The sequence below is a fragment of the Ambystoma mexicanum genome, chromosome 3q (genome assembly GCF_040938575.1).
Source record: "Ambystoma mexicanum isolate Mex_15411 chromosome 3q, UKY_AmexF1_1, whole genome shotgun sequence".
Classification (NCBI taxonomy): Eukaryota; Metazoa; Chordata; class Amphibia; order Caudata; family Ambystomatidae; genus Ambystoma; species Ambystoma mexicanum.
The window spans coordinates 340,077,737-340,094,072 of NC_090926.1; positions in this window are offsets into that span (position 1 = coordinate 340,077,737).

The following is a 16,336-nucleotide window of genomic DNA, read 5'->3' on the forward strand; positions in this document are numbered from 1 at the left end:
CTAATTCTAACGCATATAAGTCTCTTATGGTTAAAGAGACGTGGATCGATCTATCAGAACACGCGTTTATGCCCTTATTTGTTATTTACAGAACAACTGCCTCCCATTTATACTTGTGCCGGCAGCATCATCTCGTATATCACAGGGGATTCATTTCTACTTTCATTCTTATAGAGCGTACTTACCCGATTCTTGCCGTCTCAGATTTTCTTTCCTGCCTGCACCAAAATAACGCATAAAACAACCAGCGGGGTCGTGAGTACCATCCACACGAATCCTCGTGTTCATGTTCATAGAAAGCGGACTTGGAAGAGTATATGCGAGCACGGAGGGACGTCTCCTCACTTTACGCGCTCTTAGATCATGTCTCGATTTCTATTTTGTGTGTGATCTCATAATCACACTTGGTCAAAAAATGCAAATCAACAATGATCAAGCACCTCCTAACTTATAAAGGCAATATTTCTATTTCAGTAAAAATAGAAATAAAAGACAGACTAATCCAAAGTCTGTTACATTAACCCATTTGTTGTAAGGACGCGGAATCAAACTCCTATTCAGGAGAATATAAATTATCACGCATCTTTTTTTCTTTTTGTGTAAATGCCATATACACTATGCCACGCGTTGGTAGGCGTATTCGTTACAAAAATGATGGATGTTATCAGTTATTTTGATAGCGTTTCTGGGTGTAATATTCTAAATTGCTGCAAAATAAAATGTTGCAGGGAACAAGGCTAGTTTTACATATGGGCAATCAGATGATTCCATTCCACAGACAGGTTTAGGCCCCGTTTCACTGTATCTAAAGTGTATATCCAACGTTGTTCTTTCTGATGTAGGAGAGTGCCCATGTCGCCACCTCTCCTTGAAGGTTTTATTACTTGTAATACAAACCACGTTAGGTCTGTATCTTTGTGACCGTATCTCCCAAAATGTTCCACAAGCGGCTTATCCGCCACTTTATTCCTTATACAGGATCTGTGTTCTGAGATGCGCTGCCGTACTTCCCTAGTGGTCTTTCCTATATACAAAAGGTCACAAGGGCATCTTATTACATAAATTGCATTCTTGGTTTTGCAATTAGTATGCATTTTCAGTTGCCATTTAATTTGTCTGTACTTGAAATCGGTTCTCACCTCTGCCAGTGGGCAGGCTACGCATCCTCCGCATTTGTGGTGACCGATCACGGGGGGCAACCCCCATTGACTGAGTATCGTCTGATTGTTTTTTGGTTCCACATATGTATGTACTAGTTTCTGCCTCAGATTTTGATTTCTTTTGAAGGCAAACATAGGTCTCTGATGTAGAGACCCATCCTGTTTCACAAGGTCCCAATTGTGATTGACTATCTTTTTAATCTGATTACTTATTGGGCTATAGGTGGTAACACAAACCAATCGCTCTTTTTTTACCTTAGGCTGCTGGGTTAAACATATATCCCTATTGGTATTTTTTGCCCTTTTCAGATTGTTTCTGACCAGTCGTATGGGATAGGCCCTCTCCACCAGTCTATCTTGTAACTGTTTGGAATGTTCCATAAATTCTTGACTGGTGCTGCAGTTGCGCCGTATTCTTAAAAATTGCCCATATGGTAAATTGTACCGCAGGCTTGCAGGATGAAAGCTGGTGTAATGAAGCAAGGTATTGCGGTCTGTTGGCTTTCTATAAAGTGTTGTCTCCAATTTGGCTCCTGCTTTTCTAATAATTAGATCAAGAAAACTTACCTCTACAGTGCTTGATTCCATAGTAAACCTGATATGGGTATCTTGCCTGTTTAATCATTGATGAAATAGTTCCAGGGATTCTGCATTACCTGTCCATGTTAAAAAAAATGTCATCAATATATCTATGCCACCCTTTCAGGTATTGGCATAGATCTGGGATAGTTTTCAGTGCATTTAAATGTCCTGATATAAACTTGTCCTCAAAATCTGCCATATACAGATTCGCCACATCTGGGGCAAAAGTGGCCCCCATGCTAACGCCCCTGCATTGTTTGTACAACTGTTGCTTGTATAGAAAGAAATTTTCGGTCATCGCTAATCTAGCGCATTCAAGTATAAAAGGTGTAGGTGGTTCCTGAGGTATTGTACGGTTGTTCAAAAATTTACCCAGGACCTCCAGGCATTCAAGTTGCGGAATAGATGTATACAATGATTCTACATCCATTGTTACGAGGATCAATCCCGGAGAGCACTCAATTTCTTGTATGATTTTAATCATGCTCGTCGAGTCCTATTTCTTCTTTCAATCTCGAAGTGGGATCTTGTCCGAGGGTTTTATAAGAGTCTATGTCTCCCAGGAGTCTTAGACATTCTTTTTCGTAATTGCTGGTTTTCATAATCACTATCCCGCCTCCCTTATCTGCGGGCTTGATGGTGATGCCATCTGTATCACAAAGTTTTTTCAAGCTGTTTCTTTCAGCTCTAGTCAAATTATCCGGTTGGAAATTTTTCTTTTTTATGGCTTCGAGATTGAAAGAAGAAATAAAAAGTCTCACCGACCATGCTATGAGAGAAGAATGGATCAGTGAGGGAGAAAGATGTTTTTTGAATAAAAGTCACCCAAAGACGGCAGCATTTTACATACTGCCGAAAATCCACAAGGATAAAATGAATCCCCCTGGAAGACCTATTGTTTCTGCCATAAATTCACTACTGGAGCCACTGTCAGTGTACGTGGAAGTTTTTCTAAAGCCATTTGTTGAAGAGATGCCTAGCTATGTCAAGGATTCGACGAGCATGATTAAAATCATACAAGAAATTGAGTGCTCTCCGGGATTGATCCTCGTAACAATGGATGTAGAATCATTGTATACATCTATTCCGCAACTTGAATGCCTGGAGGTCCTGGGTAAATTTTTGAACAACCGTACAATACCTCAGGAACCACCTACACCTTTTATACTTGAATGCGCTAGATTAGCGATGACCGAAAATTTCTTTCTATACAAGCAACAGTTGTACAAACAATGCAGGGGCGTTAGCATGGGGGCCACTTTTGCCCCAGATGTGGCGAATCTGTATATGGCAGATTTTGAGGACAAGTTTATATCAGGACATTTAAATGCACTGAAAACTATCCCAGATCTATGCCAATACCTGAAAGGGTGGCATAGATATATTGATGACATTTTTTTAACATGGACAGGTAATGCAGAATCCCTGGAACTATTTCATCAATGGTTAAACAGGCAAGATACCCATATCAGGTTTACTATGGAATCAAGCACTGTAGAGGTAAGTTTTCTTGATCTAATTATTAGAAAAGCAGGAGCCAAATTGGAGACAACACTTTATAGAAAGCCAACAGACCGCAATACCTTGCTTCATTACACCAGCTTTCATCCTGCAAGCCTGCGGTACAATTTACCATATGGGCAATTTTTAAGAATACGGCGCAACTGCAGCACCAGTCAAGAATTTATGGAACATTCCAAACAGTTACAAGATAGACTGGTGGAGAGGGCCTATCCCATACGACTGGTCAGAAACAATCTGAAAAGGGCAAAAAATACCAATAGGGATATATGTTTAACCCAGCAGCCTAAGGTAAAAAAAGAGCGATTGGTTTGTGTTACCACCTATAGCCCAATAAGTAATCAGATTAAAAAGATAGTCAATCACAATTGGGACCTTGTGAAACAGGATGGGTCTCTACATCAGAGACCTATGTTTGCCTTCAAAAGAAATCAAAATCTGAGGCAGAAACTAGTACATACATATGTGGAACCAAAAAACAATCAGACGATACTCAGTCAATGGGGGTTGCCCCCCGTGATCGGTCACCACAAATGCGGAGGATGCGTAGCCTGCCCACTGGCAGAGGTGAGAACCGATTTCAAGTACAGACAAATTAAATGGCAACTGAAAATGCATACTAATTGCAAAACCAAGAATGCAATTTATGTAATAAGATGCCCTTGTGACCTTTTGTATATAGGAAAGACCACTAGGGAAGTACGGCAGCGCATCTCAGAACACAGATCCTGTATAAGGAATAAAGTGGCGGATAAGCCGCTTGTGGAACATTTTGGGAGATACGGTCACAAAGATACAGACCTAACGTGGTTTGTATTACAAGTAATAAAACCTTCAAGGAGAGGTGGCGACATGGGCACTCTCCTACATCAGAAAGAACAACGTTGGATATACACTTTAGATACAGTGAAACGGGGCCTAAACCTGTCTGTGGAATGGAATCATCTGATTGCCCATATGTAAAACTAGCCTTGTTCCCTGCAACATTTTATTTTGCAGCAATTTAGAATTTTACACCCAGAAACGCTATCAAAATAACTGATAACATCCATCATTTTTGTAACGAATACGCCTACCAACGCGTGGCATAGTGTATATGGCATTTACACAAAAAGAAAAAAAGATGCGTGATAATTTATATTCTCCTGAATAGGAGTTTGATTCCGCGTCCTTACAACAAATGGGTTAATGTAACAGACTTTGGATTAGTCTGTCTTTTATTTCTATTTTTACTGAAATAGAAATATTGCCTTTATAAGTTAGGAGGTGCTTGATCATTGTTGATTTGCATTTTTTGACCAAGTGTGATTATGAGATCACACACAAAATAGAAATCGAGACATGATCTAAGAGCGCGTAAAGTGAGGAGACGTCCCTCCGTGCTCGCATATACTCTTCCAAGTCCGCTTTCTATGAACATGAACACGAGGATTCGTGTGGATGGTACTCACGACCCCGCTGGTTGTTTTATGCGTTATTTTGGTGCAGGCAGGAAAGAAAATCTGAGACGGCAAGAATCGGGTAAGTACGCTCTATAAGAATGAAAGTAGAAATGAATCCCCTGTGATATACGAGATGATGCTGCCGGCACAAGTATAAATGGGAGGCAGTTGTTCTGTAAATAACAAATAAGGGCATAAACGCGTGTTCTGATAGATCGATCCACGTCTCTATAACCATAAGAGACTTACATGCGTTAGAATTAGTACTAGTCGTTGGTCATCCGAACAAATTAGTTTGGATTGGTGTAGTTTGAAAAAAGCAGATAAGTGTTAATTCTACCCCCTCTGTGTTGACAATTCGAATGGAATAAGAAAAATGTATGAACATGGAGTAATATAACTCCATATTAAATAATCTCTAACTAAAGTGCAATATATAAAACCAACCAATGGTGTTTATATATTATTTTTAGATCCATGAACCAGAAGAAAAGGCGTTGACAGAAGGATAGCTTTGGAATTATAAGCCTCCGCCTCACGTCTTGCATGAACCCACCTGGGAAGCTGTGGCTGTTGCTACGCTGAGTAAGTGACCTAGCCCTCCCCCTTGTTTTAACTTGGGTCTTCTCCACCCTTGGTGATCTGTAAAGTTATAAATAAAATGTTGGCTTTTGCGATCAAGTGAAACGGAGACAGTCTTAGGTAATAGATACAAATTTTTTACTCCATAGACGAGAGGACTATTGGCCTCCAGATTCCACTGTCCCTCCTGACCTCATCGGATAGGAGGTGAGTTGGTTTGTTGTTCTAGTGATTATAGAACACAGCATATTAATATGCAATTAAATAACTTGAAAAGGATTGACGGGGATATACAATACTCATATAGTGTTTTATGTATTTTTCTAGATGATGTGGCCCATGTCAATACATGTGCCTGAAAAATGGGTTGTTTTGTCCTGAAGAAGGTTGCCATACAAAGAGAGTACTAATGTTGATGCTCGCTGAGAGCAACTGAAACACGTGTCGACGTGAGAACTGTGGGAATAACAGAACACAGACTTGTGTAATACCCCAAATTGGTGGGGATGTTTTTCACAATGAATTGTAAACACATGTAGCGATAACAGATGTTTTTACTGTTTTTTATATACAGACCATTTTTTCAAAGTATGAAGTGCAGAACGAGAGATTGATGAAGAAAGTATAAATGTGAATGAATGAATTAAGAGTATGGGCCACAGAATTATATGAAATGTTGAATATATATATATTTTTTGATATAGTATTTTTTGCATAATTAAAGAAAATAAACTTGGGAATTGTAAACCAAGCTAAAACCACTTGTGTACTCCGTCATCCTTGTATTTGGTCTACTAGTTCAAATTTTGTGATATTTATGTTAGATTGACCTGTAGAACTAGGGACGTTAAAACAGGTACCCCTTCTTTTTTGCATCATTGTATCATTGTCTGGTATCTGATGTAATAAAGGCCAGTAATCAGATGTTATGTTATGTGGACTTGAACCATGCACCGCTGCTATGCTTTTTGGTCTCCAGGCGCCTTGGTTGATCTTAAAAGGAAAGAGGGTTGGAGGTGCTTGGTTAGTGGGATTCAGAGGGAAAAGTGCAAGGTAGCTTTGATGTGCTGTTGGTAGCTTCAGTTCGGAAAAACTGGTCACTGTGTGCTGGTTTGTTTTGGTTGGTAGTTGCTTTGTGGTGTTAGTGTATGCATGTGTGTTTGCAGTTTTTGTTGGTTTATGCTTTGCTGTGGTAGATGTATGGTGTGTTTTGTTCTGTGTTATAGGGATATTGGGGCATTGTTAGTTCGTACATTTGCAACATGTTCAGCTAAACTCAAAACATTGGCCACTCTCTCCATTCCTCCAAGTGCAACACACTGTCCACCCTCAAGACCCCTTGCAGTGGGAGATACTGGCCAACCACATTAATGCATTCAAGTGCAACACATTGTCAACTCTCAGAGTTCATGTAAGCACAACACAATGCCTACCCTGAAGATCTCAAAGTACAGCACATTGCCCACCACCAAAATTCATCCAAGTGCCCCACACTGCCTGCTCCCAAAATCCATCTAAGTGCAGCACATTGACCACCCCCAAAATTCCTCCAAGTAAAACACCTTGACTGCCTTCAAAATTCATCTAAGTGCAACACACTACATGCACAGTGGCTACCAAGAGCACAGTGTGGTTAACACATGGGCTATCTACCAGTGCACAGAGGAAAACATCACAGTGTTAGGAACCGGTGATAGAAATGTAAGAGTGGTAGGGTTTGACTAGAACACAATAATGGCTGTGCTCACCACCCATACCACCTTAGCTCAGTTGTCAGCCATCCATGGGCAAACAGGGCTGAGAGCTGCCCAAGAAGGGAGCTGCCCTTTCTTGTATCCCTTCACTGGCTGCCCAGATAAAGCTGCCCTGGGAGACTGTCTGATAATGGAGGGTACAGTCACGTGTGGAGCCACATGCACCAATCAGGGCCAAGGAGGGTAGGCAGACAAGAATAGGCACAAGCAGATCGAAAGAATAGAGATTTCAGGAAAGCACAGGAAAAAACACAATCAGAGAGGCCTCTTTGGTACAAAAAACCTTACCGCCTGCAATGACTTCTGGGAAATGGTGCTTGGGGAGTGTTGTAACTCCCATGGTCCACCTGGTTGAAGGCTTTTTCACGAGTGGATTACTGATCTCTTTACCATAAATGTTTTGCTGGACTACAGTTTGGTCAGGTGATTGTTAATGTAGTTGTGCTTGTCCCCTTTTTCATATGAGTCCCTCTAGTCCTACAGTGTTGTCTGTTTATTTTCAGAGCTGGCAGGGTGACTCTTGGAAAAGGTTGCTACTTTTTGCAGAACCGCAGGAGAGCACAGTGAATGTAGCTTCCACGTCCTTGCTGTGTTGTTGTGATTTTCTGTTCCCTCAGAAATAAATCACGGTCTTCCAATCATCCGGTCACAGTGCTGTCATACTACATAACACCAAAAATCACATACACGTGTCACACCCAAATCAGACACCCTGGTTGACTGCTCCCTAAGAATAAAACATCTGTTTTGCATGTAAATTAGCCACTGTGATGTTCTGCTCCTTCATTCCAAAAATGAAGATACAATCGCAGCACTTTTCGGCACACTCACCCAAAATGACATGGGTGTGTACCACACTCAAGCCTGTCAATGTGATTTCTTGCACTCCCCAAAAATCTCAGGTGTATTACAACTAATCCCAATTCCAGTTATATTCATAATCTAAATATTGTCTCATTTTAATGAAGAATACCCCTATTCCAATTCTACTCTAATTCTAAACCTATCCTGATCCCAACAGCATCCTGATCAGCAACCTCCTGCCTCAATGAGCACCTTGTCCAGCCTGATTTCGAACGTCAGAGCCACGTGCCTTGTGTACATTGTGTTATGGAACACGAGCAAAGCTTTTTCGAGAGCCTCGAGGGGTGTTTGAGAAGGTTGACTTGTATGAATCACCAATTATTAAGGTATCGTGGAGTTGGTATGAATAATTGCACCCAGCAAATTCCCTTTACAAGCAGCCAACATAACCTATCATAAAGCACTAGAAAGAGTCCATTCCATTCAGGCTGGAAGTGTCTAGAAGGGATTCAGTGTGCAACGTTCAAGAAAATGTCCAGCCAGGGCTCAAGTCAAGGGTACACGCGGTGGACAGAGTCCACACACTTTTTTCAGTCCCCCATCCCCCATCTAAAATGAGAAACATTGAATGTCTTCTTTGAACTGATGAATTGAAGCCGACCTCGGGGATCGAACCACAGTTGTCAGGTTTACAGGCCAGACACTTCACCACTGTATTATATAACCTGATGAAAGATTGAAAACAACTAAAGGTGAAATGTCGCATTTCGGTACTGCAAGTTCCAGGGAAAACATTTGTATTGGTTCTTAGAGTTTAAAACTTGCACTCCTTTAACACGGAAATATCCTCTTTTGGTTTTGTGTGTGTATTGATTTTATGAGAGGCAAGTGCCATTCGTCCTGTGCAATGTGGGTGTTTATGCAAAGCCAACCTATTGAAATGTGCATATTTCACTTTGATCTGCTCATGCTGGCGAAGTCACATCACATTACATTTGTTAATGAGTAACCCCACTTTAATTTTTAGGACTTGACCCCTGTTTCCAGCAGAGTATCCTGTCACCCCCGCACACATATATGAAATGATGCAGTGGTATCTCTCAATTGCCAAGGAGTCCAGCGGGGACAGGTTTACAAGATTCTTCTGGAAATCATTTGATTATGAACAGGCTTCTTGGCCGTTTACTGCGAGTCACCCATAAAACTCCCTGTCAAGGGCCACAGGAAATGTGCCGCCCCGTCGCCTTGCGAGGCGGCTACGTGTTTACTGCCGCTGTGCCCCCATTCTGCTTAGCAACGATCAGGACAGTAGTACAGCCGCTAAATTGTGAAATCTGAGGTCATGTGACACGAGAAGCATTGGGTCTGGGGGGCCTAGTAATGGACGAGCCAATTAGAAATTTGGGTGCACGAACCTTTGCCCCACCAGTAGGCATGGGGCAAGTCAGCCATCACTGCGCAATATTTTCCATTATTTCATTTATAAAAAGGTGTGCAGTGCTAATTCAATTAGGAGCATTGGTGTAAAGGTTATGACAAATATTTTAAATAGTCAAAACAATTAAAGAAAAAAAGAAATGCAAACTTAAATTAATCCATCAGAAAAACAATTAGAACAACTTTTAAAAAAAAAACAACTTTAGGGCCAGGGAAGTGGATTTGAAATGAGTGTCTGGAGTGAGAGATTGGGAGGGGCCTACACAGCTGAAAAGTGAACGTATGCCAAGCAGGCGGAGCACATAGTACCACATCATGCTGGAATTTAGCATCTGGCCTGTGCTATTCCATGGGAAAGCAGAGCTATTCTTGATTCTTGCAGGTACTGGGAATGCAGCGCTTCCATCACCTTCCATGTTATGCAGCAAATCTTAAATGGAATCTGCTCTTCTACTGAAAGTCTTGCAATCTACCGTTTTTGCTCCTTCCTGAGGCAGTGAAGAAAACCTACATTTTAATTTTTGTAATTTTTTTTTATTTGTATATAATCAACTTGTGATTTTTACAAGGATGCTTTGATTTCTATGGATTTCTGTAGATTTCTGAAAATTTCTGAAGGTTTCTGAAGACTGTCTTCGTATTCTGGACTTAACATTTCTATTCTTTCCAGCTTTCGCATCTCTATGTTTCATGTGTTTTCATTTTGTTAAAAATGATTGTCAAAAGTTTTGTTGTCGCGATAGTCCAATTTGTCTTTTCTCCCAATATTAATCTGTTCCACCACACATCCTCGTCTAAAACTGAAACTGGCATCCCAAGCGCTGAGAGGTAGGCGCTTCTCTCGTGACCGAGCACCTTGCAGTGCAGCAACAGGTGCTTCAGGTTTTCAGGTTCCTCTGCTGATCGACATAATCTGCATTCTTTGGACGCCACCTGGAGTCTAATGCATAGGATTTTGCATGTGGGCATTAAGTTCAAACGGGCTCTCAAAAAGCTCCTCATTAGTTTTTTGTCTGGGAATTTTGAACAATATGGCAAGGGAACTTTCAGCGGGTTAAAAGATGGAGGCAGGTGTGTGGTCAATATGTTTGCTTGGGCCTTGTCGACTGTGCCAATCCAGTCCATTAGGTCCATTTTTCTTTTTATTTTTTGAGGATTTCCGACCAGTTCATCTTCGCTGCAGGCTTTTTCTTCCAATTTAGTTTTTTGCTTTAGCAACCATTTTTTTAAGATATTGGCGCGGCCGGTCGAAATTTCTGCGGCTATCAATTTGTATATTGGAAGAGTGTCCGGAAGAATGATTTTTCTGTAGATTTGCATAGAATTCTGCTCGACCGATGCCAGTAAAGACTGAAGGCCCAAATCAGACCTGATGTTTGCAATAGCCGCTGAGCTTGGTAAACCCAGAACTGAGCGCCATAGGAAGCCTTCAAGCTTAGGCCAGATTGAAGTCGGCATTGACATGGTCGCACCCATTCCGTAAGTTAGCGCCGGGACAACTTTGCCTCTGTAGAATTGAATTACAGGCTCCAGTGAGAATTTGCCATATCTCTTGTCGATGGATCTCATCTGGGCTGGTAAGTTCCTGGTTTTGCCCCAAAGTGTAGATTGCATGCATGTTTCTTGTGCTGAACTGTCAATCATTATACCCAGGTATTTGTAGGATTCGACAGTTTCAATTTTGGTATTCTCCAAGAAACATCCTTTATTGCGACTCTTAAAGGAATGGTTTTTCGCCAGAATCATGATTTTTGTTTTAGATTTGTTAATTTCCAGGTTGTTTGCTTTTATGTATTTTGCCAAGTTGGTCAGTTGGCGCTGTGGTCCAATTTCAGTTTGATCTAAGAAGATCAGACCATCTGTATATAGGAGGCGAGATATGTTTGTGTTGCCTATTTTCGGTGGGAAGGCTTGAACTGCCGTTTCAGTGTCCTTGAAGTCCCCAAGAAAGCTGATGAAAAGTGCCGGAGCTAGGGGGCATCTCTGTTTCACCCCCCTCTCTGCTGGAATTTCTTCTGATAGCGTTCCTTGGTTGTTTAGCCTTACTCAGAGTTTGTTGGCTGTATGTAGTGCTTTGATTGGATGTAATATTTCGTTTGGGCATTTTCATTTATGCAGTTTGGACCAAACCAGACTCCTATCTACTCTATCAAAGGCCTGCGAGAGGTCTATGAAGCCCAAGAACACCGGTGGAGAGCCCTACATTTCCTACAATGCACTTCACAATCCCAATGGAGGGCATGGAACCTAGATGACAACCTTTCAATCAAACTGGGAAGTAACATCTGGCAAATTCGTAAACATCTGAAAAATAATTGAGGAAGCCGCTGGGCGAACGACGGCCCACAGCAAAGGTCCATTGCTGGCCCCTGCTGTTCTGGCCAGCCCCTCACTTCTCCGCAACCATCGAGACATCTGGGTCTCATCCTAACGGCTCCCGCATCTCAGCTGATCCAATGTGGCCTGAAAGAATCTTCATTAGCCGGTAAGCCTTTTTGGCTGTGTGCTGTTTAACTAAATCAGAGCGCTGTTGCTCGTATTCATCCCACATTTGAGTGGTGTGTTGGTGCTTTACAAATAGTCTTAACATAACATAACGCTGCTGGAACCCATGTCCTTTCGAACATGGCTGACCTGCACACAAGCACTGGAATGCTTCCTGCTCCTGCAGGAGGGCTGGTGAATGGCTACCCCTCCCTACATCCTGGCCAATCGAGGAAGCCGGCAGGCGATTGCCGGCCCACTCCTAAGGTCTCTGTCTGCTCCCAGTCCGCTATCTGGACGGCCTGGTTGGCCCCCGTACTGGTTGTCCCGGGAAGAGACCTGATCCTGCACGTGCCGATGGCTACTGAAATCTTCCTGACTTTTCACTTCCTTGTGGGTTAGTCACAACCTCACCTCCAACACCTCTGACTTTGCTCCTTCTTTCCTTCTGCACTGCATTCTTCTGCTTTTGAATTGGGCTGTGCCCAGTGACCACTGCTTTTCATCTGCCTTGCCACTTTTCGGGTTTGTGCTGTGCCCAGTGACCACTGTGTTTTATCTGCTGTGCTTTCACACCCTAGCTCTTCGGGCTCCTCTGCCTGCACCCCCGGTGTCTCCATTCCTCCCTTCTTTCTTCCCTCATTTCCCACCCACCTCTCTCTCCTCCCCTCCTCCACTTCAGTTATGGTGCTCTCTGTCTCTCCAATCTTTTCCAACTGTTTCTCTATCAACTACCCTGCCTATCTCACAAAGTCTGGTAGGAAGAAGTTCAAAAAGGAAATCCTGGTCTCCAATCCAGGCCTCCCTATCGCTGATACCTACACCAGTGCTTCCTCCAGAAAGACCCTCAACGACATCCTATTTGTCGTTCCTTCGGCAGACCTATGGACTGTCCATGTGGTCTCTGTGCTCTCGCCTTACTCCTCCTCTCTCATTAAGGGTGGCACCCATTGGGAGGCGCTCCTTGCCTCCTTCCACTCCTCTAAGGTCATCATTAATGGTTTACCTGAATGTCATTGTCTTGGTCCAAGGCACTCAGGCCAACCACCTCCTCTTTGACAAACGTTTCCCACGCTGTATCAATTTTGTTTCAACTCCTGCTATCCCTTCTCTCCCTTCTTGGGCTTCCTTGCCCCCGCTCTCTGCCACTTCTCTGGCACCCTCTTCCTCTTCCTTGGCTACTCTGCCCTCTCCTCCTACCTCATCTGCCCTCCCTTGGGCTCCTCCTACACCTCCTCAGGTAGTACCTCTGATTTGTACCCCTCCCCAGAAGTCTTTCCAGGACGGCAACCTTCTCCACCTCGCAACTCCTAACTTTCGCTCAGCTGTCAAACACTCCTCTTACATCAGCCGTCTCCCGGAAAAACACAACCTTGATGTTCTTGGTCTCACTGAGACATGGTTCACAGCCAGCTTTGTAAGGAGTTTGGACACTCTCCTCCCTGATGACTACAAGATCCTCTCTGCAACCAGAGCCAACTGCATTGGTGGGGGTGTCGCCTTGATCTTCCCTGAGTGGATTCCTGCCTCTATCTTTCCTATGCAGGCCTACACCTCCTTTGAAGGTCTGGTCTGTAGGCTTTCTCTCTCTCCTGGCCACTCTCTAACAGTGGCCACTATCTACCGGCCATCTGGTCAGATCACCTCCCTCCTCTCCGAGTGGGTGGACCTCTACTCTTCCCTCCTGGCCTCGACCACTCAACTCCTCCTCCTTGGAGACCTCAACATCCACCTGGATGCTTCCTGTCCCTCCTCTGAACTCTTTTGTGACCTCTGTGACTCTCTCTTTCTATTCTTCCATCTGACCCAATTCACTCTGCAGGGCATACTCTGGATGTTCTCATCTCCTCTGACCTCCCCCTCTCTAATCCTCTCACCACTAATCTCTCCTGGAGTGATCACTTTCTACTTTCCTCCCATATCTCCCTCTCTACCCCGCAGGTCAACCCAGCTCCAGCACTGACACTTACCTTCTCAGTCATCCTGCCCATGAAGCGTGTGCCAATTGGGCTTTCGCTGCCACTTTCTCTCCCCCTCCTCCACCTCTGGCTGACTCTCATCCTGACGCTGCCCTTTCCAAACTCCACTCTACTATCTCTGATACTCTCAATGTTCTTGCCCCTGTCATGAGGATCCACTTGAAACCCAAAGCCAAGTGCAACTCGTGGTACGACTCTGACCTTGTCAGCTTTAAACACAAGTGTAGGGCTGAAGAGAGTAAATGGCAGGCACTTTATGCATCCTCTGACAAATTGGCCTGCTGCCTGCTGCAAAGACAATACCGGCTCTCTGTCCGCACTAAGAAGCAAGCACACATCCTAACACACGTCTCTGTAGAATCGAAGAACTTGGCCGAACTCTTTAAAATCTGCAAGGAGCTGGCCAATCCTGCTGCAGTGTCTACTTCTCCTGTGCCTTCCCAGGCCCTCTACATGGCCCTGGCTTATCATTTCATCTCTAAAGCCCAGGACATCCTGTCCACCCTCTTGTCCTCTCCTCCTCTTCCCGCTTCTCTCTCTACCACCTCTGGCCCCCTTCAGCTGCCTCTCCTCCCTCGTTCTCTTCTTTTCTTCTGTTCTCCCCTGACAAGATTTCTAGACAAGTCCGATCTATGAAAGTCTCATCAAAACAGTTTCTTCCCTGTTCCTCCAAAACCATTAAGGACCATATTGAAAGCCTCACTCTGCCCTGGCAGACTGTAGCAATCACTTCTTAACCACTCGAGCCTTCCGCTCCCCTCTGAAGCACTCTCTTGTGCACCCTCTTCTCAAGAAACCCACAGATGACCCCTCCTTTCCGGCTTACTATCGCCCAATATCTATCACTCCTTTCCTGGGCAAACTCCTGGAAAAGCTGCCCAACTCCCAGCTTAATCTTCACACTGGTTCTGTTGGTTGTCTCCATGACTATCAGTCTGGCTTCAGAGCAGCCAGAAGCACGGAAACTGCTCTCTTGAACATGCATCAAGACCTGCTCTCCAACCTTAATTCTAATCTCCCGTCTGTACTCATCCTACTCCATCTCTCTTCTGCCTTTGACACGGTCAACCATGTCATCCTACTCAACAACCCTCGTCACTACTTTGCATAGGTGACTCATATGACGGATTGCTATATCCTGTTGATGCTTTAAGTTCTCTTAATGGGTAAAACCATTCGTCTTTCTTAATCTCATCTTTTATTTCAGATGGGAGGGCGGAGCAGAAGGCTCTTCACCCCCCTCTTTGCATATATTGAGTATCTAATCTAAAGGAGGCTCCTCCTCCTTCTCGTGTTCATACATTTTCCAAAGCTCTAGACTCGCTAGGTGCTTTTCTAACTTTTTTCCTGTGTACGCAGCATCTAAATATGTTGCCATATGCTGCAGAACTGCTCTCAATAATGACCCTCCTTATGGCCATGGCATGAACATTTTGTCTGCAGTCCCTTTAACCCATTGTGAACTATTGTTGAAGTTTAAGCACATGCTTTGGTAGCTGTTTGCAAAGATGCACTAATGGTGTAACTTCTTCCATTTCTTAGCCTTTACTTTTTTCTTTGCTACCACTTCGCTTATGCTTTAGTTACAGTTTTCAGTTTTACGTCTCAATCAACATACACTTATGAGCAAGCACCAACCATCGCAAGCTCCAATCAGGTCCCAATGCAATTTTTTACTTTAATCTTTCTAAAAAACAACCATCGAAGTTTAATCTTAAAGCAATCAATTTTCACGTCTTAATTTCACTTTTTTCTATTACTTAAAATATTTCTTTTTTCAACTCGGATGTCATCATGCCTTACAACCACATAAAACAAAACAGACAGACTTAACCGGCCACAAGTACGTACTACTCACAATCTTCTTCTAAGACTAATCTTACCCTCTAGATCTGCTCCAATTGGAACATAAGCTAATTCCTTTAAGAAAGTCTTTAACCAATCTCGTCTCCTATATGTCCCTCGTAAAGGGGGAGCTGAATTAAAAGCTTCTGCTAGCACTCTTTAAAGTCTAGGAACAGGGCGTATCCTCATAGCGTGGCTACACTCATGACCATTTTTCCTCATATATTACTTGCCCACACTTAAGTCAATATATATCTCTTTTCCCGTATACATATATTACACTCTTACTCTTGCGTTATATTTTATCCCGCTTCCCTCCATTACTCTCCGTTATTTACTACGCATGCCTTCCTTTGCCATAGTTTTTGGTCTGTTCACTCACCGTTCGCCTGTTTTTCGTTTTCGGACCCTCGGGATCACCACCTCGTTACCGCCTCTTCCAGCTGCTTTCTGATACGCTTCTCGTAGATGTGGGAGGGGTTTCTATGTAAAAATAGGGGTCCCGTTAAAGGGTTCCTTGCAAGGATTTTTCCTATTCTAACCACTGTCTACAGGGACCTTCACGTCCTGTCAGCCGAATGGCAAAGGTTGTGCGATCTTGCCAAGACTCAAAAATGACTTATGTCAACGGCTGATGGTATCTTATCTAATCATCAATCTCTGCTACCAAGTGAACTGGAGGCTTCCATCCCTTTAAGATGAGTAGTGGTACCCTTGAAATAGTTGTTAATGCAGATTTTAATCAA